The 22,895-nt window shown below is 34.4% G+C and overlaps 13 non-coding genes across 13 annotated transcripts; all 13 read right to left on the reverse strand.

The window, feature by feature from the left end:
* Positions 1-1,215: 1,215 nt before the first annotated feature.
* Positions 1,216-1,294, reverse strand: TRNAL-UAG. Its single transcript has one exon. It is a non-coding gene; the product is annotated as a tRNA-Leu (tRNA).
* Positions 1,295-2,712: 1,418 nt separating this feature from the next.
* Positions 2,713-2,792, reverse strand: TRNAL-UAG. Its single transcript has one exon. It is a non-coding gene; the product is annotated as a tRNA-Leu (tRNA).
* Positions 2,793-5,826: 3,034 nt separating this feature from the next.
* On the reverse strand, positions 5,827-5,906 carry TRNAL-UAG. Its single transcript has one exon. It is a non-coding gene; the product is annotated as a tRNA-Leu (tRNA).
* A 3,816-nt stretch (positions 5,907-9,722) lies between these two features.
* On the reverse strand, positions 9,723-9,802 carry TRNAL-UAG. The gene has a single exon. It is a non-coding gene; the product is annotated as a tRNA-Leu (tRNA).
* A 376-nt stretch (positions 9,803-10,178) lies between these two features.
* Positions 10,179-10,258, reverse strand: TRNAL-UAG. The gene has a single exon. It is a non-coding gene; the product is annotated as a tRNA-Leu (tRNA).
* Positions 10,259-12,218: 1,960 nt separating this feature from the next.
* Positions 12,219-12,298, reverse strand: TRNAL-UAG. The gene has a single exon. It is a non-coding gene; the product is annotated as a tRNA-Leu (tRNA).
* A 3,923-nt stretch (positions 12,299-16,221) lies between these two features.
* TRNAL-UAG lies at positions 16,222-16,301 on the reverse strand. Its single transcript has one exon. It is a non-coding gene; the product is annotated as a tRNA-Leu (tRNA).
* Positions 16,302-17,716: 1,415 nt separating this feature from the next.
* TRNAL-UAG lies at positions 17,717-17,796 on the reverse strand. The gene has a single exon. It is a non-coding gene; the product is annotated as a tRNA-Leu (tRNA).
* A 909-nt stretch (positions 17,797-18,705) lies between these two features.
* TRNAL-UAG lies at positions 18,706-18,785 on the reverse strand. The gene has a single exon. It is a non-coding gene; the product is annotated as a tRNA-Leu (tRNA).
* A 1,438-nt stretch (positions 18,786-20,223) lies between these two features.
* TRNAL-UAG lies at positions 20,224-20,304 on the reverse strand. The gene has a single exon. It is a non-coding gene; the product is annotated as a tRNA-Leu (tRNA).
* Positions 20,305-20,740: 436 nt separating this feature from the next.
* Positions 20,741-20,820, reverse strand: TRNAL-UAG. The gene has a single exon. It is a non-coding gene; the product is annotated as a tRNA-Leu (tRNA).
* A 438-nt stretch (positions 20,821-21,258) lies between these two features.
* TRNAL-UAG lies at positions 21,259-21,337 on the reverse strand. The gene has a single exon. It is a non-coding gene; the product is annotated as a tRNA-Leu (tRNA).
* Positions 21,338-22,273: 936 nt separating this feature from the next.
* On the reverse strand, positions 22,274-22,353 carry TRNAL-UAG. The gene has a single exon. It is a non-coding gene; the product is annotated as a tRNA-Leu (tRNA).
* Between the last annotated feature and the right edge of the window lie 542 nt (positions 22,354-22,895).

Here is a 22,895-nt window from a genome sequence, read left to right on the forward strand (position 1 = left end):
ACAAGAGAGAGATAATAGTGTAACACAAAGATAAGTTAAATCCAATTCTTTTAGAATTTGCAATATATTTATTATTTACCATCAATTCTGTTAAAAAAAAAAAAAAAAACATTAATGACTTACTAACATTTTTTCTACTAATTTTCATATTTTGCTGTTTAAGTAATTGTTTTTCATGGAGTGAAATAAAATGGAGAGCGTACGGTTATTTATAAAGATCTCTTGATGGCTGTGAGATTTGAACCCACGCCCTTTAGGACCAGAGCCTAAATCTGGCACCTGAGACCACTCGGCCAAACCGTCTATATATCAATAAAATAGAATTTATATTTTTTTGAAGACAACCTTTTCGATTCTAACCAACACCTCTTGGTAAAATCCAATGCACATGATCTTTTTAGTGCAGTTTGCTGACATCTGATCTCTTGTGTGGTTTAAATGATATCTTAGCAGTGAATAGGGAGTGCAAGGGTGCAATATCGTCATCAGGTGATTGGGTATACAGCATATAGTATGCAAATAGACGTTAACACAAAAGATAAGTTAAATCCAATTCTTTTAGAATTTGCAATATATTTATTATTTACCATCATTCTGTTAAAAAAAAAAAAAGAAATAAACATTAATGACTGACTAACCTTTTTTCTACTAATTTTCGTATTTTGCTGTTTAAGTAATTCTTTTTCATGGAGTGAAACACAATGAAGAGCTTAGGGATATTTTTAAACACCTCTGGACGGCTGTGAGATTTGAACCCACGCCCTTTCGGACTAGAGCCTAAATCTGGCACCTCAGACCACTCAGCCAAACCGTCTATATATCAATAAAATAGAATTTATATTTTCTTGATGAAAACCTGTTCGATTCTAACCAACACCCTCATGGTAAAATTCAATGCACATGATCTTTTTAGTGCAGTTTTGCTGACATCTGATCTCCTGTGTGGTTGAAATGATATCTTAGCATGAATAGGGAGTGCACGGGTGCAATGTCGTCATCAGGTGATTGGGGTATACGACATATAGTATGCAAATAGACATTAACACAGAAGATAAGTTAAATCCAATTCTTTTAGAAGTTACAATATATTTATTATTTACCATCAATTCTGTGACTAACCTTTTTTCTACTAATTTTCGTATTTTGCTGTTTAAGTAATTGTTTTTCATGGAGTGAAATACAATGGAGAGCGTAGGGATATTTTTAAACATCTCTTGACGTTGTGGGATTTGAACCCACGCCCTTTCAGACCAGAGCCTAAATCTGGCGCCTTAGACCACTCGGCCAAACCGTCAATATATCAATAAAATAGAATTTAAATTTTTTTCAAGAAAACCGTGTCGATTCTAACACACAACTCTTGGTAAAATCCAATGCACATGATCTTTTTAGTGCAGTTTGCTGACATCTGATCTCTTGTGTGGTTTAAATGATATCTTAGCATTGAATAGGGAGTGCACGGGTGCAATGTCGTCATCAGGTGATTGGGGTGTACGGCATATAGTATGCAAATAGACATTAACACAAAAGATAAGTTAAATCCAATTCTTTTAGAAGTTACAATATATTATTATTTACCATCAATTCTGTTTAAAAATAAAATCTACTAATTTTGTTATTTTAAGTAATTGTTTTTCATGAGTGAAATACAATGGAGAGCGTAGGGATATATTTTAAACATCTCTTGACGGCTGTGGGATTTGAACCCACGCCCTTTCGAACCAGAGCCTAAATTTGGCACCTTAGACCACTCAGCCAAACCGTCTATATATCAATAAAATAGAATTTTTGTTTTCTTGAAGAAAACCGGTTCGATTTAACCAACACCCTCTTGGTAAAATCCAATGCATATGATCTTTTTAGTGCAGTTTTGCTGACATCTGATCTCTTGTGTGTTTAAATGTTATCTTAGCAGAGAATAGGGAGTGCATGGGTGCAATATCGTCATAAGGTGATTGGGGTATTCGGCATTATGTATGCAAATAGACGTTAACACAAAAGATAAGTTAAATCCAATTCTTTTAGAATTTGCAATATATTTATTATTTACCCTCAATTCTTGTAAAAAAAAAAAAAAAACAAATTAATGACTTACTAACCTTTTTTCTACTAATTTTCGTATTTTGCTGTTTAAGTAATTGTTTTTCATGGAGTGAAATACAATGGAGAGCGTAGGGTTATTTTAAACATCTCTTGATGGCTGTGAGATTTGAACCCACGCCCTTTAGGACCAAGAGCCTAAATCTGGCACCTGAGACCACTTGACCAAACCGTCTATATATCAATAAAATAGAATTTATATTTTCTTGAAGAAAACCTGTTCGATTCTAACCAACACCCTCTTGGTAAAATCCAATGCACATGATCTTTTTAGTGCAGTTTGCTGACATCTGATCTCTTGTGTGGTTTAAATGATATCTTAGCAGTGAATATGGAATGCACGGGTGCAATGTCGTCATCAGGTGATTGGGGTTACGGCATATAGTATCAAAAATAGACATTAACACAAAAGAGAAGTTAAATCCAATTCTTTTAGAAGTTACAATATATTTATTATTTACCATCAATTCTGTTTTTAAAAAAAAAAAAGAAATAAACATTAATGACTGACTAACCTTTTTTCTACTAATTTTCGTATTTTGCTGTTTAAGTAATTGTTTTTCATGGGAGTGAAATACAATGGAGAGCGTAAAGATACTTTTAAACATCTCTTGACGGCTGTGGGATTTGAACCCACGCCCTTTCGGACCAGAGCCTAAATCTAGCGCCTTAGACCACTCGGCCAAACCGTCTATATATTAATAAAATAGAATTTATGTTTTCTTGAAGAAAACCTGTTCGATTTTAACCAACACCCTCTTGGTAAAATCCAATGCACATGAACTTTTTAGTGTAGTTTTGCTGACATCTGATCTCTTGTGTGGTTTAAATGATATCTTAGCAGTGAATAGGGAGTGAAAGGGTGCAATATCGTCATCAGGTGATTGGGGTATATGGCATATAGTTAGGGATGGCAATTTCAATCCGACCCGTGGATATCCACCCGAATCCACCCCGCATGGATCGGGTTTTTTTGGGTGATGGTGGGTGGTGGGTCGGGGGTGGGTCTTAAAAAAGAAAACCCGCGGTGGGTCGGGTTGGATTCGGGTTCTATGTACAAGACCCGCCTAGAACCCCACCCGACCCACCATGTGTGTGTGTATATACATATAATAGTAAAATAAATACTAGTATGTAGTTATTTATAATAGTTTATATAACTCCGTGTATCTTTTTACTATTTTTATATCAAATTAACAATTTAGTTATTATATTTAAATATTTCCATTATTTATGTTTTAGTATCACTAATGGATTTTATTTTTTATTATATTTAAATAATTTAAATATTATTTTTTGAAAAACATAATAAGATGATAAGTGGTGGGTACCCGTAGTGGGCACCCGCACTCAGTACGGGTGGGGGTGGGTTCTGAAAAAGTCCACCCGATGCGGGTTGGAGGTGGGGGTGGGTGGAGAAAATATAAGGTGGGTCGGGTGATGGATGTAGCCCTCCCCGACCCACACCCGACCCATTGCCATCCCTACATATAGTATGCAAATAGACGTTAACACAAAAGATAAGATATATCCAATTCTTTTAGAATTTGCAATATATTTATTATTTACCATCAATTCTGTTAAAAAAAAACAAAACATTAATGACTTACTAACCTTTTTTCTACTAATTTTCGTATTTTGCTGTTTAAGTAATTGTTTTTCATGGAGTGAAATAAAATGGAGAGCGTAGGGTTATTTTTAAACATCTCTTGATGGCTGTGAGATTTAAACCCACGCCCTTTAGGACCAGAGCCTAAATCTGGCACCTGAGACCACTCGGCCAAAACGTCTATAAATCAATAAAATAGAATTTATATTTTCTTTAAGAAAACCTGTTAGATTCTAACCAACACCCTCTTGGTAAAATCCAATGCACATGATCTTTTTAGTGTAGGTTTGCTGACATCTGATCTCTTGTGTGGTTTAAATGATATCTTAGCCGTGAATAGGGAGTGCACGGGTGCAACATCAGGTGATTGGGGTGTACGGCATATAGTATGCAAATAGACATTAACACAAAAGATAAGTTAAATCCAATTCTTTTAGAAGTTACAATATATTTGTTATTTACCATCAATTCTGTTTTAAAAAAAAAAAATAAACATTAATGACTGACTAACCTTTTTTCTACTAATTTTCGTATTTTGCTGTTTAAGTAAAATTCTTTTTCGTGGAGTGAAACACAATGAAGAGCTTAGGGATATTTTTAAACACCTCTGGACGGCTGTGAGATTTAAACCCACGCCCTCTCGAACTAGAGCCTAAATCTGGCACCTTAGACCACTCAGCCAAACCGTCTATATATCAATAAAATAGAATTTATATTTTCTTGATGAAAACCTGTTCGATTCTAACCAACACCCTCATGGTAAAATTCAATGCACATGATCTTTTTAGTGCAGTTTTGCTGACATCTGATCTCTTGTGTGCTTTAAATGATATCTTAGCAGTGAATAGGGAGTGCAAGGGTGCAATATCGTCATCAGATGATTGGGGTATACAGCATATAGTATGCAAATAGATGTTAACACAAAAGATAAGTTAAATCCAATTCTTTTAGAATTTGCAATATATTTATTATTTACCATCAATTCTGTTAAAAAAAAAAAAAAAACATTAATGACTTACTAACATTTTTTCTACTAATTTTCATATTTTGCTGTTTAAGTAATTGTTTTTCATGGAGTGAAATAAAATGGAGAGCGTACGGTTATTTATAAAGATCTCTTGATGGCTGTGAGATTTGAACCCACGCCCTTTAGGACCAGAGCCTAAATCTGGCACCTGAGACCACTCGGCCAAACCGTCTATATATCAATAAAATAGAATTTATATTTTCTTGAAGACAACCTTTTCGATTCTAACCAACACCCTCTTGGTAAAATCCAATGCACATGATCTTTTTAGTGCAGTTTTGCTGACATCTGATCTCTTGTGTGGTTTAAATGATATCTTAGCAGTGAATAGGGAGTGCAAGGGTGCAATATCGTCATCAGGTGATTGGGGTATACAGCATATAGTATGCAAATAGACGTTAACACAAAAGATAAGTTAAATCCAATTCTTTTAGAATTTGCAATATATTTATTATTTACCATCAATTCTGTTAAAAAAAAAAAAAAGAAATAAACATTAATGACTGACTAACCTTTTTTCTACTAATTTTCGTATTTTGCTGTTTAAGTAATTCTTTTTCATGGAGTGAAACACAATGAAGAGCTTAGGGATATTTTTAAACACCTCTGGACGGCTGTGAGATTTGAACCCACGCCCTTTCGGACTAGAGCCTAAATCTGGCACCTCAGACCACTCAGCCAAACCGTCTATATATCAATAAAATAGAATTTATATTTTCTTGATGAAAACCTGTTCGATTCTAACCAACACCCTCATGGTAAAATTCAATGCACATGATCTTTTTAGTGCAGTTTTGCTGACATCTGATCTCCTGTGTGGTTGAAATGATATCTTAGCAGTGAATAGGGAGTGCACGGGTGCAATGTCGTCATCAGGTGATTGGGGTATACGACATATAGTATGCAAATAGACATTAACACAGAAGATAAGTTAAATCCAATTCTTTTAGAAGTTACAATATATTTATTATTTACCATCAATTCTGTGACTAACCTTTTTTCTACTAATTTTCGTATTTTGCTGTTTAAGTAATTGTTTTTCATGGAGTGAAATACAATGGAGAGCGTAGGGATATTTTTAAACATCTCTTGACGGTTGTGGGATTTGAACCCACGCCCTTTCAGACCAGAGCCTAAATCTGGCGCCTTAGACCACTCGGCCAAACCGTCAATATATCAATAAAATAGAATTTAAATTTTTTTCAAGAAAACCGTGTCGATTCTAACCAACAACCTCTTGGTAAAATCCAATGCACATGATCTTTTTAGTGCAGGTTTGCTGACATCTGATCTCTTGTGTGGTTTAAATGATATCTTAGCATTGAATAGGGAGTGCACGGGTGCAATGTCGTCATCAGGTGATTGGGGTGTACGGCATATAGTATGCAAATAGACATTAACACAAAAGATAAGTTAAATCCAATTCTTTTAGAAGTTACAATATATTTATTATTTACCATCAATTCTGTTTAAAAAAAAAAAATCTACTAATTTTGTTGTTTAAGTAATTGTTTTTCATGGAGTGAAATACAATGGAGAGCGTAGGGATATATTTTTAAACATCTCTTGACGGCTGTGGGATTTGAACCCACGCCCTTTCGAACCAGAGCCTAAATTTGGCACCTTAGACCACTCAGCCAAACCGTCTATATATCAATAAAATAGAATTTTTGTTTTCTTGAAGAAAACCGGTTCGATTTTAACCAACACCCTCTTGGTAAAATCCAATGCATATGATCTTTTTAGTGCAGTTTTGCTGACATCTGATCTCTTGTGTGGTTTAAATGTTATCTTAGCAGAGAATAGGGAGTGCATGGGTGCAATATCGTCATAAGGTGATTGGGGTATTCGGCATATAGTATGCAAATAGACGTTAACACAAAAGATAAGTTAAATCCAATTCTTTTAGAATTTGCAATATATTTATTATTTACCCTCAATTCTGTTAAAAAAAAAAAAAACATTAATGACTTACTAACCTTTTTTCTACTAATTTTCGTATTTTGCTGTTTAAGTAATTGTTTTTCATGGAGTGAAATACAATGGAGAGCGTAGGGTTATTTTTAAACATCTCTTGATGGCTGTGAGATTTGAACCCACGCCCTTTAGGACCAGAGCCTAAATCTGGCACCTGAGACCACTTGACCAAACCGTCTATATATCAATAAAATAGAATTTATATTTTCTTGAAGAAAACCTGTTCGATTCTAACCAACACCCTCTTGGTAAAATCCAATGCACTTATGCACATGATCTTTTTAGTGCAGTTTTGCTGACATCTGATCTCTTGTGTGGTTTAAATGATATCTTAGCAGTGAATAGGGAGTGCACGGGTGCAATGTCGTCATCAGGTGATTGGGGTATACGGCATATAGTATGCAAATAGACTTCATGGAGTGAAATACAATGGAGAGCGTAGGGATATTTTTAAACATTGTGGGATTTGAACCCACACCCTTTTGGACCAGAGCCTAAATCTGGCACCTTAGACCACTCGGCCAAACCGTCTATATATTAATAAAATAGAATTTATATTTTCTTGATGAAAACCTTTTCGATTCTAACAACCACCCTCATGGTAAAATTCAATGCACATGATCTTTTTAGTGCCATTTTGCTGACATCTGATCTCTTGTGTGGTTGAAATGATATCTTAGCAGTGAATAGGGAGTGCATGGGTGCAATGTCGTCATCAGGTGATTGGGGTATACGGCATATAGTATGCGAATAGACATTAACACAAAAGATAAGTGAAATCCAATTCTTTTAGTAGTCACAATATATTTATTACTTACCATCAATTCTGTTAAAAAAAAAAAAGAAATAAACATTAATGACTGACTAACCTTTTTTCTACTAATTTTCGTATTTTGATGTTTAAGTAATTGTTTTTCATGGAAAAGTGAAATACAATAGAGAGCGTAGGGATATTTTTAAACATTGTGGGATTTGAACCCACGCCCTTTCGGACCAGAGCCTAAATCTGGCGCCTTAGAGCTCTCGGCCAGACCATCTATACATCAATAAAATAGAATTTATATTTTCTTGAAGAAAACCTGTTCGATTCTAACCAACACCCTCTTGGTAAAATCCAATGCACATGATCTTTTTAGTGCAGTTTTGCTGACATCTGATCTCTTGTGTGGTTTAAATGATATCTTAGCAGTGAATAGGGAGTGCACGGGTGCAATATCGTCATCAGGTGATTGGGGTATACGGCATATAGTATGCAAATAGACATTAACACAAAAGATAAGTTAAATCCAATTCTTTTAGAAGTTAAAATATATTTATTATTTACCATCAATTCTGTTAAAAAAAAAAAAAGAAATAAACATTAATGACTGACTAACCTTTTTTCTACTAATTTTCGTATTTTGCTGTTCAAGAAATTGTTTTTCATGGAGTGAAATACAATGGAGAGCGTAGGGATATTTTTAAACATTGTGGGATTTGAACCCACGCCCTTTCGGACCAGAGCCTAAATCTGGCGCCTTAGAGCACTCGGCCAGACCATCTATACATCAATAAAATAGAATTTATGTTTTCTTGAAGAAAACCTTTTCGATTTTAACAAACACCCTCTTGGTAAAATCCAATGCACATGATCTTTTTAGTGCAGTTTTGCTGACATCTGATATCTTGTGTGGTTGAAATGATATCTTAGCAGTGAATAGGGAGTGCAAGGCTGCAATGTCGTCATCAGGTGATTGGGGTATACGGCATATAGTATGCAAATAGACGTTAACACAAAAGAAAAGTTAAATCCAATTCTTTTAGAAGTTACAATATATTTATTACTTACCATCAATTCTGTTAAAAAAAAAAAAAGAAATAAACATTAATGACTGACTAACCTTTTTTCTACTAATTTTCGTATTTTGCTGTTTAAGTAATTGTTTTTCATGGAGTGAAATACAATGGAGAGGGTAGGGATATATTTTTAAACATCTCTTTACGACGGTGAGATTTGAACCCACGCCCTTCAGGACCAGAGCATAAATCTGGCACCTGAGACCACTCGGCCAAATCGTCTATATATAAATAAAATAGAATTTATATTTTCTTGAGGAAAACCTGTTCGATTCTAACCAACACCCTCTTGGTAAAATCCAATGCACTTATGCACATGATCTTTTTAGTGCAGTTTTGCTGACATCTGATCTTTTGTGTGGTTTAAATGATATCTTAGCACTGAATAGGGAGTGCACGGGTGCAATATCGTCATCAGGTGATTGGGGTATACGGCATATAGTATGCAAATAGACATTAACACAAAAGATAAGTTAAATCCAATTCTTTTAGAAGTTACAATATATTTATTATTTACCATCAATTCTGTTAAAAAAAAAAAGAAATAAACATTAATGACTGACTAACCTTTTTTCTACTAATTTTTGTAGTTTGTTGTTCAAGTAATTGTTTTTCATGGAGTGAAATACAATGGAGAGCGTAGGGATATTTTTAAACATTGTGGGATTTGAACCCACGCCCTTTCGGACCAGAGCCTAAATCTGGCACCTTAGACCACTCGGCCAAACCGTCTATATATCAATAAAATAGAATTTATATTTTCCTGATGAAAACCTTTTCGATTCTAACCAACACCCTCATGGTAAAATTCAATGCACATGATCTTTTTAGTGCCATTTTGCTGACATCTGATCTCTTGTGTGGTTGAAATGATATCATAGCAGTCAATAGGGAGTGCATGGGTGCAATGTCGTCATCAGGTGATTGGGGTATACGGCATATAGTATGCAAATAGACATTAACACAAAAGATAAGTTAAATCCAATTCTTTTAGAAGTTACAATATATTTATTACTTACCATCAATTCTGTTAAAAAAAAAAAAAAGAAATAAACATTAATGACTGACTAACCTTTTTTCTACTAATTTTCGTATTTTACTATTTAAGTAATTGTTTTTCATGGAGTGAAATTCAATGAAGAGCGTAGGGATATTTTTAAACATCTCTTCTCTTGACGGCTGTGGGATTTGAACCCACGCCCTTTCGGAGCAAAGCCTAAATCTGGCGCCTTAGACCACTCGGCCAAACCGTCTATATATCAATAAAATAGAATTTATATTTTCTTGAAGAAAACCTGTTCAATTCTAACCAACACCCTCTTGGTAAAATCCAATGCACATGATCTTTTTAGTGCAATTTTGCTGACATCTTATCTCTTGTGCGGTTTAAATGATATCTTAGCAGTGAATAGGGAGTGCACGGGTGCAATGTCGTCATCAGGTGATTGCGGTATACGGCATATAGTATGCAAATAGACATTTACACAAAAGATAAGTTAAATCCAATTCTTTTAGAAGTAATGACTGACTAACCTTTTTTCTACTAATTTTCGTATTTTGCTGTTTAAGTAATTGTTTTTCATGGAGTGAAATACAATGGAGAGCGTAGGGATATTTTTAAACATCTCTAGACGGCTGTGGGATTTGAACCCACACCCTTTCAGACCAGAGCCTAAATCTGGTGCCTTAGACCACTCGGCCAAACCGTCTATATATCAATAAAATAGAATTTATGTTTTCTTGAAGAAAACCTGTTCGATTTTAACCAACACCCTCTCGGTAAAATCCAATGCACATGATCTTTTTAGTGCAGTTTTGCTGACATCTGATCTCTTGTGTGGTTTAAATGATATCTTAGCAGTGAATAGGGAGTGCAAGGGTGCAATATCGTCATCAGGTGATTGGGGTATACGGCATATAGTATGCAAATAGACATTAACACAAAAGATAAGTTAAATCCAATTCTTTTAGAAGTTACAATATATTTATTATTTACCATCAATTCTGTTAAAAAAAAAAAAAGAAATAAACATTAATGACTGACTAACCTTTTTTCTACTAATTTTCGTATTTTGCTGTTCAAGAAATTGTTTTTCATGGAGTGAAATACAATGGAGAGCGTAGGGATATTTTTAAACATTGTGGGATTTGAACCCACGCCCTTTCGGACCAGAGCCTAAATCTGGCGCCTTAGAGCACTCGGCCAGACCATCTATACATCAATAAAATAGAATTTATATTTTCTTGAAGAAAACCTGTTCGATTCTAACCAACACCCTCTTGGTAAAATCCAATGCACATGATCTTTTTAGTGCAGTTTTGCGGACATCTGATCTCTTGTGTGGTTTAAATGATATCTTAGCAGTGAATAGGGAGTGCACGGGTGCAATGTCGTCATCAAGTGATTGGGGTATACGGCATATAGTATGCAAATAAACATTAACACAAAAGATAAGTTAAATCCAATTCTTTTAGAAGTTACAATATATTTATTATTTACCATCAATTCTGTTAAAAAAAAAAAAAGAAATAAACATTAATGACTGACTAACCTTTTTTCTACTAATTTTCGTATTTTGCTGTTCAAGAAATTGTTTTTCATGGAGTGAAATACAATGGAGAGCGTAGGGATATTTTTAAACATTGTGGGATTTGAACCCACGCCCTTTCGGACCAGAGCCTAAATCTGGCGCCTTAGAGCTCTCGGCCAGACCATCTATACATCAATAAAATAGAATTTATATTTTCTTGAAGAAAACCTGTTCGATTCTAACCAACACCCTCTTGGTAAAATCCAATGCACATGATCTTTTTAGTGCAGTTTTGCTGACATCTGATCTCTTGTGTGGTTTAAATGATATCTTAGCAGTGAATAGGGAGTGCACGGGTGCAATGTCGTCATCAGGTGATTGGGGTATACGGCATATAGTATGCAAATAGACATTAACACAAAAGATAAGTTAAATCCAATTCTTTTAGAAGTTACAATATATTTATTACTCACCATCAATTCTGTTAAAAAAAAAAAAGAAATAAACATTAATGACTGACTAACCTTTTTTCTACTAATTTTCGAATTTTGTTGTTTAAGTAATTGTTTTTCATGGAGTGAAATACAATGGAAAGCGTAGGGATATATTTTTAAACATCTCTTGACGGCTGTGGGATTTGAACCCCCGCCCTTTCGAACCAGAGCCTAAATCTGGCGCCTTAGACCACTCGGCCAAACCATCTATATATCAATAAAATAGAATTTATATTTTCTTGAAGAAAACCTGTTCGATTCTAACCAACACCCTCTTGGTAAAATCCAATGCACATGATCTTTTTAGTGCAGTTTTGCTGACATCTGATCTCTTGTGTGGTTTAAATGATATCTTAGCAGTGAATAGGGAGTGCACGGGTGCAATGTCGTCATCAGGTGATTGGGGTATACGGCATATAGTATGCAAATAGACATTAACCCAAAAGATAAGTTAAATCCAATTCTTTTAGAAGTTACAATATATTTATTATTTACCATCAATTCTGATAAAAAAAAAAAGAAATAAACATTAATGACTGACTAACCTTTTTTCTACTAATTTTCGTATTTTGCTGTTTAAGTAATTGTTTTTCATGGAAAAGTGAAATACAATGGAGAGCGTAGGGATATTTTTAAACATCTCTTAACGGTTGTGGGATTTGAACCCACGCCCTTTCGGACCAGAGCCTAAATCTGGCGCCTTAGACCACTCGGCCAAACAGTCTATATATCAATAAAATAGAATTTATATTTTCTTGAAGAAAACCTGTTCAATTCTAACCAACACCCTCTTGGTAAAATCCAATGCACATGATCTTTTTAGTGCAATTTTGCTGACATCTTATCTCTTATGCGGTTTAAATGATATCTTAGCAGTGAATATGGAGTGCACGGGTGCAATGTCGTCATCAGGTGATTGGGATATACGGCATATAGTATGCAAATAGACATTTACACAAAAGATAAGTTAAATCCAATTCTGTTTAAAAAAAAAAAAGAAATAAACATTAATGACTGACTAACCTTTTTTCTACTAATTTTCGTATTTTGCTGTTTAAGTAATTGTTTTTCATGGAGTGAAATACAATGGAGAGCGTAGGGATATATTTTTAAACATCTCTTTACGACTGTGGGATTTGAACCCACGCCCTTTCGGACCAGAGCCTAAATCTGGCGCCTTAGAGCACTCGGCCAGACCATCTATACATCAATAAAATAGAATTTATATTTCTTGAAGACAACCTGTTCGATTCTAACCAACACCCTCTTGGTAAAATCCAATCCACATGATATTTTTAGTGCAGTTTTGCAGACATCTGATCTCTTGTGTGGTTTAAATGATATCTTAGCAGTGAATAGGGAGTGCACGGGTGCAATGTCGTCATCAGGTGATTGGAGTATACGGCATATAGTATGCAAATAAACATTAACACAAAAGATAAGTTAAATCCAATTCTTTTAGAAGTTACAATATATTTATTATTTACTATCAATTCTGTTAAAAAAAAAAAAATAAACATTAATGACTGACTAACCTTTTTTCTACTAATTTTCGTATTTTGCTGTTCAAGAAATTGTTTTTCATGGAGTGAAATACAATGGAGAGCGTAGGGATATTTTTAAACATTGTGGGATTTGAACCCACGCCCTTTCGGACCAGAGCCTAAATCTGGCGCCTTAGAGCACTCGGCCAGACCATCTATACATCAATAAAATAGAATTTATATTTTCTTGAAGAAAACCTGTTCGATTCTAACCAACACCCTCTTGGTAAAATCCAATGCACATGATCTTTTTAGTGCAGTTTTGCTGACATCTGATCTCTTGTGTGGTTTAAATGATATCTTAGCAGCGAATAGGGAGTGCACGGGCGCAATGTCGTCATCAGGTGATTGGGGTATACGGCATATAGTATGCAAATAGACATTAACACAAAAGATAAGTTAAATCCAATTCTTTTAGAAGTTACAATATATTTATTATTTACCATCAATTCTGTTAAAAAAAAAAAGAAATAAACATTAATGACTGACTAACCTTTTTTCTACTAAATTTCGTATTTTGTTGTTCAAGTAATTGTTTTTCATGGAGTGAAATACAATGGAGAGCGTAGGGATATTTTTAAACATTGTGGGATTTGAACCCACGCCCTTTCGAACCAGAGCCTAAATCTGGCGCCTTAGACCACTCGGCCAAACCGTCTATATATCAATAAAATAGAATTTATGTTTTCTTGAAGAAAACCTGTTCGATTTTAACCAACACCCTCTCGGAAAAATCCAATGCACATGATCTTTTTAGTGCAGTTTTGCTGACATCTGATCTCTTGTGTGGTTTAAATGATATCTTAGCAGTGAATAGGGAGTGCAAGGGTGCAATATCGTCATCAGGTGATTGGGGTATACGGCATATAGTATGCAAATAGACATTAACACAAAAGATAAGTTAAATCCAATTCTTTTAGAAGTTACAATATATTTATTATTTACCATCAATTCTGTTAAAAAAAAAAAAAGAAATAAACATTAATGACTGACTAACCTTTTTTCTACTAATTTTCGTATTTTGCTGTTCAAGAAATTGTTTTTCATGGAGTGAAATACAATGGAGAGCGTAGGGATATTTTTAAACATTGTGGGATTTGAACCCACGCACTTTCGAACCAGAGCCTAAATCTGGCGCCTTAGACCACTCGGCCAAACCGTCTATATATCAATAAAATAGAATTTATGTTTTCTTGAAGAAAACCTGTTCGATTTTAACCAACACCCTCTCGGTAAAATCCAATGCACATGATCTTTTTAGTGCAGTTTTGCTGATATCTGATCTCTTGTGTGGTTTAAATGATATCTTAGCAGTGAATAGGGAGTGCACGGGTGCAATGTCGTCATCAGGTGATTGGGGTATACGGCATATAGTATGCAAATAAACATTAACACAAAAGATAAGTTAAATCCAATTCTTTTAGAAGTTACAATATATTTATTATTTACCATCAATTCTGTTAAAAAAAAAAGAAATAAACATTAATGACTGACTAACCTTTTTTCTACTAATTTTCGTATTTTGCTGTTCAAGAAATTGTTTTTCATGGAGTGAAATACAATGGAGAGCGTAGGGATATTTTTAAACATTGTGGGATTTGAACCCACGCCCTTTCGGACCAGAGCCTAAATCTGGCGCCTTAGAGCACTCGGCCAGACCATCTATACATCAATAAAATAGAATTTATATTTTCTTGAAGAAAACCTTTTCGATTCTAACCAACACCCTCTTGGTAAAATCCAATGCACTTGATCTTTTTAGTGCAGTTTTGCTGACATCTGATCTCTTGTGTGGTTTAAATGATATCTTAGCAGTGAATAGGGAGTGCAGGGGTGCAATGTCGTCATCAGGTGATTGGGGTATACGACATATAGTATGCAAATAGACATTAACACAAAAGATAAGTTAAATCCAATTCTTTTAGGAGTTACAATATATTTATTATTTACCATCAATTCTGTTAAAAAAAAAAAGAAATAAACATTAATGACTGACTAACCTTTTTTCTACTAAATTTCGTATTTTGTTGTTCAAGTAATTGTTTTTCATGGAGTGAAATACAATGGAGAGCGTAGGGATATTTTTAAACATTGTGGGATTTGAACCCACGCCCTTTCGAACCAGAGCCTAAATCTGGCGCCTTAGACCACTCGGCCAAACCGTCTATATATCAATAAAATAGAATTTATGTTTTCTTGAAGAAAACCTGTTCGATTTTAACCAACACCCTCTCGGAAAAATCCAATGCACATGATCTTTTTAGTGCAGTTTTGCTGACATCTGATCTCTTGTGTGGTTTAAATGATATCTTAGCAGTTAATAGGGAGTGCAAGGGTGCAATATCGTCATCAGGTGATTGGGGTATACGGCATATAGTATGCAAATAGACATTAACACAAAAGATAAGTTAAATCCAATTCTTTTAGATGTTACAATATATTTATTATTTACCATCAATTCTGTTAAAAAAAAAAAGAAATAAACATTAATGACTGACTAACCTTTTTTCTACTAATTTTCGTATTTTGCTGTTCAAGAAATTGTTTTTCATGGAGTGAAATACAATGGAGAGCGTAGGGATATTTTTAAACATTGTGGGATTTGAACCCACGCCCTTTAGGACCAGAGCCTAAATCTGGCGCCTTAGAGCACTCGGCCAGACCATCTATACATCAATAAAATAGAATTTATATTTTCATGAAGAAAACCTGTTCGATTCTAACCAACACCCTCTTGGTAAAATCCAATGCACATGATCTTTTTAGTACAGTTTTGCTGATATCTGATCTCTTGTGTGGTTTAAATGATATCTTAGCACTGAATAGGGAGTGCACGGGTGCAATGTCATCATTAGGTGATTGGGGTATACGGCATATAGTATGCAAATAGACATTAACACAAAAGATAAGTTAAATCCAATTCTTTTAGAAGTTACAATATATTTATTATTTACCATCAATTCTAATAAAAAAAAAAAGAAATAAACATTAATGACTGACTAACCTTTTTTCTACTAATTTTCGTATTCTGCTGTTTAAGTAATTGTTTTTCATGGAATAGTGAAATACAATAGAGAGCGTAGGGATATTTTTAAACATCTCTTAACAGCTGTGGGATTTGAACCCACGCCCATTCGGACCAGAGCCTAAATCTGGCGCCTTAGACCACTCGGCCAAACCGTCTATACATTAATAAAATAGAATTTATATTTTCTTGAAGAATACCTGTCTGATTCTATCCAACACCCTCTTGGTAAAATCCAATGCACATGATCTTTTTAGTGCAGTTTTGCTGACATCTGATCTCTTGTGTGGTTTAAATGATATCTTAGCAGTGAATGGGGAGTGCATGGGTGCAATGTCGTCATCAGGTGAATGGGGTATACGGCATATAGTATGCAAATAGACATTAACACAAAAGATAAGTTAAATCCAATTCTTTTAGAAGTTACAATATATATATTATTTACCATCAATTCTGTTAAAAAAAAAAAAATAAACATTAATGACTGACAAACCTTTTTTCTACTAATTTTCATATTTTGCTGTTTAAGTAATTGTTTTTCTTGGAGTGAAATACAATGAAGAGCTTAGGGATATTTTTAAACATCTCTTGACGGCTGGGAGATTTGAACCCACGCCCTTTCGGACTAGAGCCTAAATCTGGCACCTTAGACCACTCGACCAAACCGTCTATATATCTATAAAATAGAATTTATATTTTCCTAATGAAAACCTGTTCGATTCTAACCAACACCCTCATGGTAAAATTCAATGCCCATGATCTTTTTAGTGCAGTTTTGCTGACATCTGATCTCTTGTGTGGGTTAAATGATATCTTAGCAGTGAATAGGGAGTGCACGGGTGCAATGTCGTCATCAGGTGATTGGGGTATACGGCATATATTAAGCAAATAGACATTAACACAAAAGATAACCTTTTTTCTACTAATTTTCGTATTTTGCTGTTTAAGTACATTAATGAGTGACTAACCTTTTTTCTACTAATTTTCGTATTTTGCTGTTCAAGTAATTGTTTTTTCATGGAGTGAAATACAATGAAGAGCTTAGGGATATTTTTAAACATCTCTTGACAGCTGTGAGAACCCACGCACTTTCGGACTAGAGCCTAAATCTAGCACCTTAAACCACTCAGCCAAACCGTCTATATACGAATAAAATAGAATTTATATTTTGTTGATGAAAACCTGTTCGATTCTAACCAACACCCTCATGGAAAAATTCAATGCACATGATCTTTTTAGTGCAGTTTTGCTGACATCTGATCTCTTGTGTGGTTGAAATGATATCTTAGCAGTGAATAGGGAGTGCACGGGTGCAATGTCGTCATTAGGTGATTGGGGTATACGACATATAGTATGCAAATAGACATTAGCACAAAAGATAAGTAAAATCCAATTCTTTTAGAAGTTACAATATATTTATTATTTACCATCAATTCTGTTAAAAAAAAAAAGAAATAAACATTAATGACTGACTAACCTTTTTTCTACTAATTTTCGTATTTTGCTGTTTAAGTAATTGTTTTTCTTGGAGTGAAATACAATGGAGAGCGTAGGGATATTTTTAAACATCTCTTGACGGCTGTGGGATTTGAACCCACACCCTTTCAGACCAGAGCCTAAATCTGGTGCCTTAGACCACTCGGCCAAACCGTCTATATATCAATAAAATAGAATTTATGTTTTCTTGAAGAAAACCTGTTCGATTTTAACCAACACCCTCTCGGTAAAATCCAATGCACATGATCTTTTTAGTGCAGTTTTGCTGACATCTGATCTCTTGTGTGGTTTAAATGATATCTTAGCAGTGAATAGGGAGTGCACGGGTGCAATGTCGTCATCAGGTGATTGGGGTATACGGCATATATTAAGCAAATAGACATTAACACAAAAGATAACCTTTTTTCTACTAATTTTCGTATTTTGCTGTTTAAGTACATTAATGAGTGACTAACCTTTTTTCTACTAATTTTCGTATTTTGCTGTTCAAGTAATTGTTTTTTCATGGAGTGAAATACAATGAAGAGCTTAGGGATATTTTTAAACATCTCTTGACAGCTGTGAGATTTGAACCCACGCACTTTCGGACTAGAGCCTAAATCTAGCACCTTAAACCACTCAGCCAAACCGTCTATATACGAATAAAATAGAATTTATATTTTGTTGATGAAAACCTGTTCGATTCTAACCAACACCCTCATGGTAAAATTCAATGCACATGATCTTTTTAGTGCAGTTTTGCTGACATCTGATCTCTTGTGTGGTTGAAATGATATCTTAGCAGTGAATAGGGAGTGCACGGGTGCAATGTCGTCATTAGGTGATTGGGGTATACGACATATAGTATGCAAATAGACATTAGCACAAAAGATAAGTAAAATCCAATTCTTTTAGAAGTTACAATATATTTATTATTTACCATCAATTCTGTTAAAAAAAAAAAGAAATAAACATTAATGACTGACTAACCTTTTTTCTACTAATTTTCGTATTTTCCTGTTTAAGTAATTGTTTTTCTTTGAGTGAAATACAATGGAGAGCGTAGGGATATTTTTAAACATCTCTTGACGGCTGTGGGATTTGAACCCACACCCTTTCAGACCAGAGCCTAAATCTGGTGCCTTAGACCACTCGGCCAAACCGTCTATATATCAATAAAATAGAATTTATGTTTTCTTGAAGAAAACCTGTTCGATTTTAACCAACACCCTCTCGGTAAAATCCAATGCACATGATCTTTTTAGTGCAGTTTTGCTGACATCTGATCTCTTGTGTGGTTTAAATGATATCTTAGCAGTGAATAGGGAGTGCAAGGGTGCAATATCGTCATCAGGTGATTGGGGTATACGGCATATAGTATGCAAATAGACATTAACACAAAAGATAAGTTAAATCCAATTCTTTTAGAAGTTACAATATATTTATTTTTTACCATCAATTCTGTTAAAAAAAAAAAGAAATAAACATTAATGACTGACTAACCTTTTTTCTACTAATTTTCGTATTTTGCTGTTCAAGAAATTGTTTTTCATGGAGTGAAATACAATGGAGAGCGTAGGGATATTTTTAAACATTGTGGGATTTGAACCCACGCCCTTTCGGACCAGAGCCTAAATCTGGCGCCTTAGAGCACTCGGCCAGACCATCTATACATCAATAAAATAGAATTTATATTTTCTTGAAGAAAACCTGTTCGATTCTAACCAACACCCTCTTGGTAAAATCCAATGCACATGATCTTTTTAGTGCAGTTTTGCGGACATCTGATCTCTTGTGTGGTTTAAATGATATCTTAGCAGTGAATAGGGAGTGCACGGGTGCAATGTCGTCATCAAGTGATTGGGGTATACGGCATATAGTATGCAAATAAACATTAACACAAAAGATAAGTTAAATCCAATTCTTTTAGAAGTTACAATATATTTATTATTTACCATCAATTCTGTTAAAAAAAAAAGAAATAAACATTAATGACTGACTAACCTTTTTCTACTAATTTTCGTATTTTGCTGATTCAAGAAATTGTTTTTCATGGAGTGAAATACAATGGAGAGCGTAGGGATATTTTTAAACATTGTGGGATTTGAACCCACGCCCTTTCGGACCAGAGCCTAAATCTGGCGCCTTAGAGCTCTCGGCCAGACCATCTATACATCAATAAAATAGAATTTATATTTTCTTGAAGAAAACCTGTTCGATTCTAACCAACACCCTCTTGGTAAAATCCAATGCACATGATCTTATTAGTGCAGTTTTGCTGACATCTGATCTCTTGTGTGGTTTAAATGATATCTTAGCAGTGAATAGGGAGTGCACGGGTGCAATGTCGTCATCAGGTGATTGGGGTGTACGGCATATAGTATGCAAATAGACATTAACACAAAAGATAAGTTAAATCCAATTCTTTTAGAAGTTACAATATATTTATTACTCACCATCAATTCTGTTAAAAAAAAAAAGAAATAAACATTAATGACTGACTAACCTTTTTTCTACTAATTTTCGAATTTTGTTGTTTAAGTAATTGTTTTTCATGGAGTGAAATACAATGGAAAGCGTAGGGATATATTTTTAAACATCTCTTGACGGCTGTGGGATTTGAACCCACGCCCTTTCGGAACCAGAGCCTAAATCTGGCGCCTTAGACCACTCGGCCAAACCATCTATATATCAATAAAATAGAATTTATATTTTCTTGAAGAAAACCTGTTCGATTCTAACCAACACCCTCTTGGTAAAATCCAATGCAACATGATCTTTTTCGTGCAGTTTTGCTGACATCTGATCTCTTGTGTGGTTTAAATGATATCTTAGCAGTGAATAGGGAGTGCACGGGTGCAATGTCGTCATCAGGTGATTGGGGTATACGGCATATAGTATGCAAATAGACATTAACCACAAAGATAAGTTAAATCCAATTCTTTTAGAAGTTACAATATATTTATTATTTACCATAAATTCTGATAAAAAAAAAAAGAAATAAACATTAATGACTGACTAACCTTTTTTCTACTAATTTTCGTATTTTGCTGTTTAAGTAATTGTTTTTCATGGAAAGTGAAATACAATGGAGAGAGTAGGGATATTTTTAAACATCTCTTAACGGTTGTGGGATATGAACCCACGCCCTTTCGGACCAGAGCCTAAATCTGGCGCCTTAAACCACTCGGCCAAACCGTCTATATATCAATAAAATAGAATTCATATTTTCTTGAAGAAAACCTGTTCGATTCTAACCAACACCCTCTTGGTAAAATCCAATGCCACATGATCTTTTTAGTGCAATTTTGCTGACATCTTATCTCTTATGCGGTTTAAATGATATCTTAGCAGTGAATATGGGAGTGCACGGGTGCAATGTCGTCATCAGGTGATTGGGATATACGGCATATAGTATGCAAATAGACATTAACACAAAAGATAAGTTAAATCCAATTCTTTTAGAAGTTACAATATATTTATTATTTACCATCAATTCTGTTAAAAAAAAAAAAGAAATAAACATTAATGACTGGACTAACCTTTTTTCTACTAATTTTCGTATTTTGCTGTTTAAGTAATTGTTTTTCATGGAGTGAAATACAATGGAGAGCGTAGGGATATTTTTTAAACATCTCTTGACGGCTGTGGGATTTGAACCCACGCCCTTTCGGACCAGAGCCTAAATCTGGCGCTTAGACCACTCGGCCAAACCGTCTATATATCAATAAAATAGAATTTATATTTTCTTGAAGAAAACCTGTTCGATTCTAACCAACACCCTCTTGGTAAAATCCAATGCACATGATCTTTTTAGTGCAGTTTTGCTGACATCTGATCTCTTGTGTGGTTTAAATGATATCTTAGCAGTGAATAGGGAGTGCACGGGTGCAATGTCGTCATCAGGTGATTGGGGTATACGGCATATAGTATGCAAATAGACATTAACACAAAAGATAAGTTAAATCCAATTCTTTTAGAAGTTACAATATATTTATTATTTACCATCAATTCTGTTAAAAAAAAAAGAAATAAACATTAATGACTGACTAACCTTTTTTCTACTAATTTTCGTATTTTGCTGTTAAGTAATTGTTTTTCATGGAGTGAAATACAATGGAGAGCGTAGGGATATTTTTAAACATCTCTGTGGGATTTGAACCCACGCCCTTTCGGACCAGAGCCTAAATCTGGCGCCTTAGACCACTCGGCCAAACCGTCTATATATCAATAAAATAGAATTTATATTTTCTTGAAGAAAACCTGTTCGATTCTAACCAACACCCTCTTGGTAAAATCCAATGCACATGATCTTTTTAGTGCAGTTTTGCTGACATCTGATCTCTTGTGTGGTTTAAATGATATCTTAGCAGTGAATAGGGAGTGCACGGGTGCAATGTCGTCATCAGGTGATTGGGGTATACGGCATATAGTATGCAAATAGACATTAACACAAAAGATAAGTTAAATCCAATTCTTTTAGAAGTTACAATATATTTATTATTTACCATCAATTCTGTTAAAAAAAAAAAGAAATAAACATTAATGACTGACTAACCTTTTTTCTACTAATTTTCGTATTTTGCTGTTTAAGTAATTGTTTTTCATGGAGTGAAATACAATGGAGAGCGTAGGGATATTTTTTAAACATCTCTTACGGCTGTGGGATTTGAACCCACGCCCTTTCGGACCAGAGCCTAAATCTGGCGCCTTAGACCACTCGGCCAAACCGTCTATATATCAATAAAATAGAATTTATATTTTCTTGAAGAAAACCTGTTCGATTTTAACCAACACCCTCTTGGTAAAATCCAATGCACATGATCTTTTTAGTGCAGTTTTGCTGACATCTGATCTCTTGTGTGGTTTAAATGATATCTTAGCAGTGAATAGGGAGTGCACGGTGCAATGTCGTCATCAGGTGATTGGGGTATACGGCATATAGTATGCAAATAGACATTAACACAAAAGATAAGTTAAATCCAATTCTTTTAGAAGTTACAAATATATTTATTATTTACCATCAATTCTGTTAAAAAAAAAACATTAATGACTGACTAACCTTTTTTCTACTAATTTTCGTATTTTGCTGTTAAGTAATTGTTTTTCATGGAGTGAAATACAATGGAGAGCGTAGGGTATTTTTAAACATCTCTTGACGGCTGTGGATTTGAACCCACGCCCTTTCAGGACCAGAGCCTAAATCTGGCCTTTAGACCACTCGGCAAACCGTCTATATATCAATAAAATAGAATTTATATTTTCTTGAAGAAAAC

This window comes from Ipomoea nil, unplaced genomic scaffold (assembly GCF_001879475.1).
Source record: "Ipomoea nil cultivar Tokyo-kokei standard unplaced genomic scaffold, Asagao_1.1 scaffold3210, whole genome shotgun sequence".
Taxonomy (NCBI): domain Eukaryota; kingdom Viridiplantae; phylum Streptophyta; class Magnoliopsida; order Solanales; family Convolvulaceae; genus Ipomoea; species Ipomoea nil.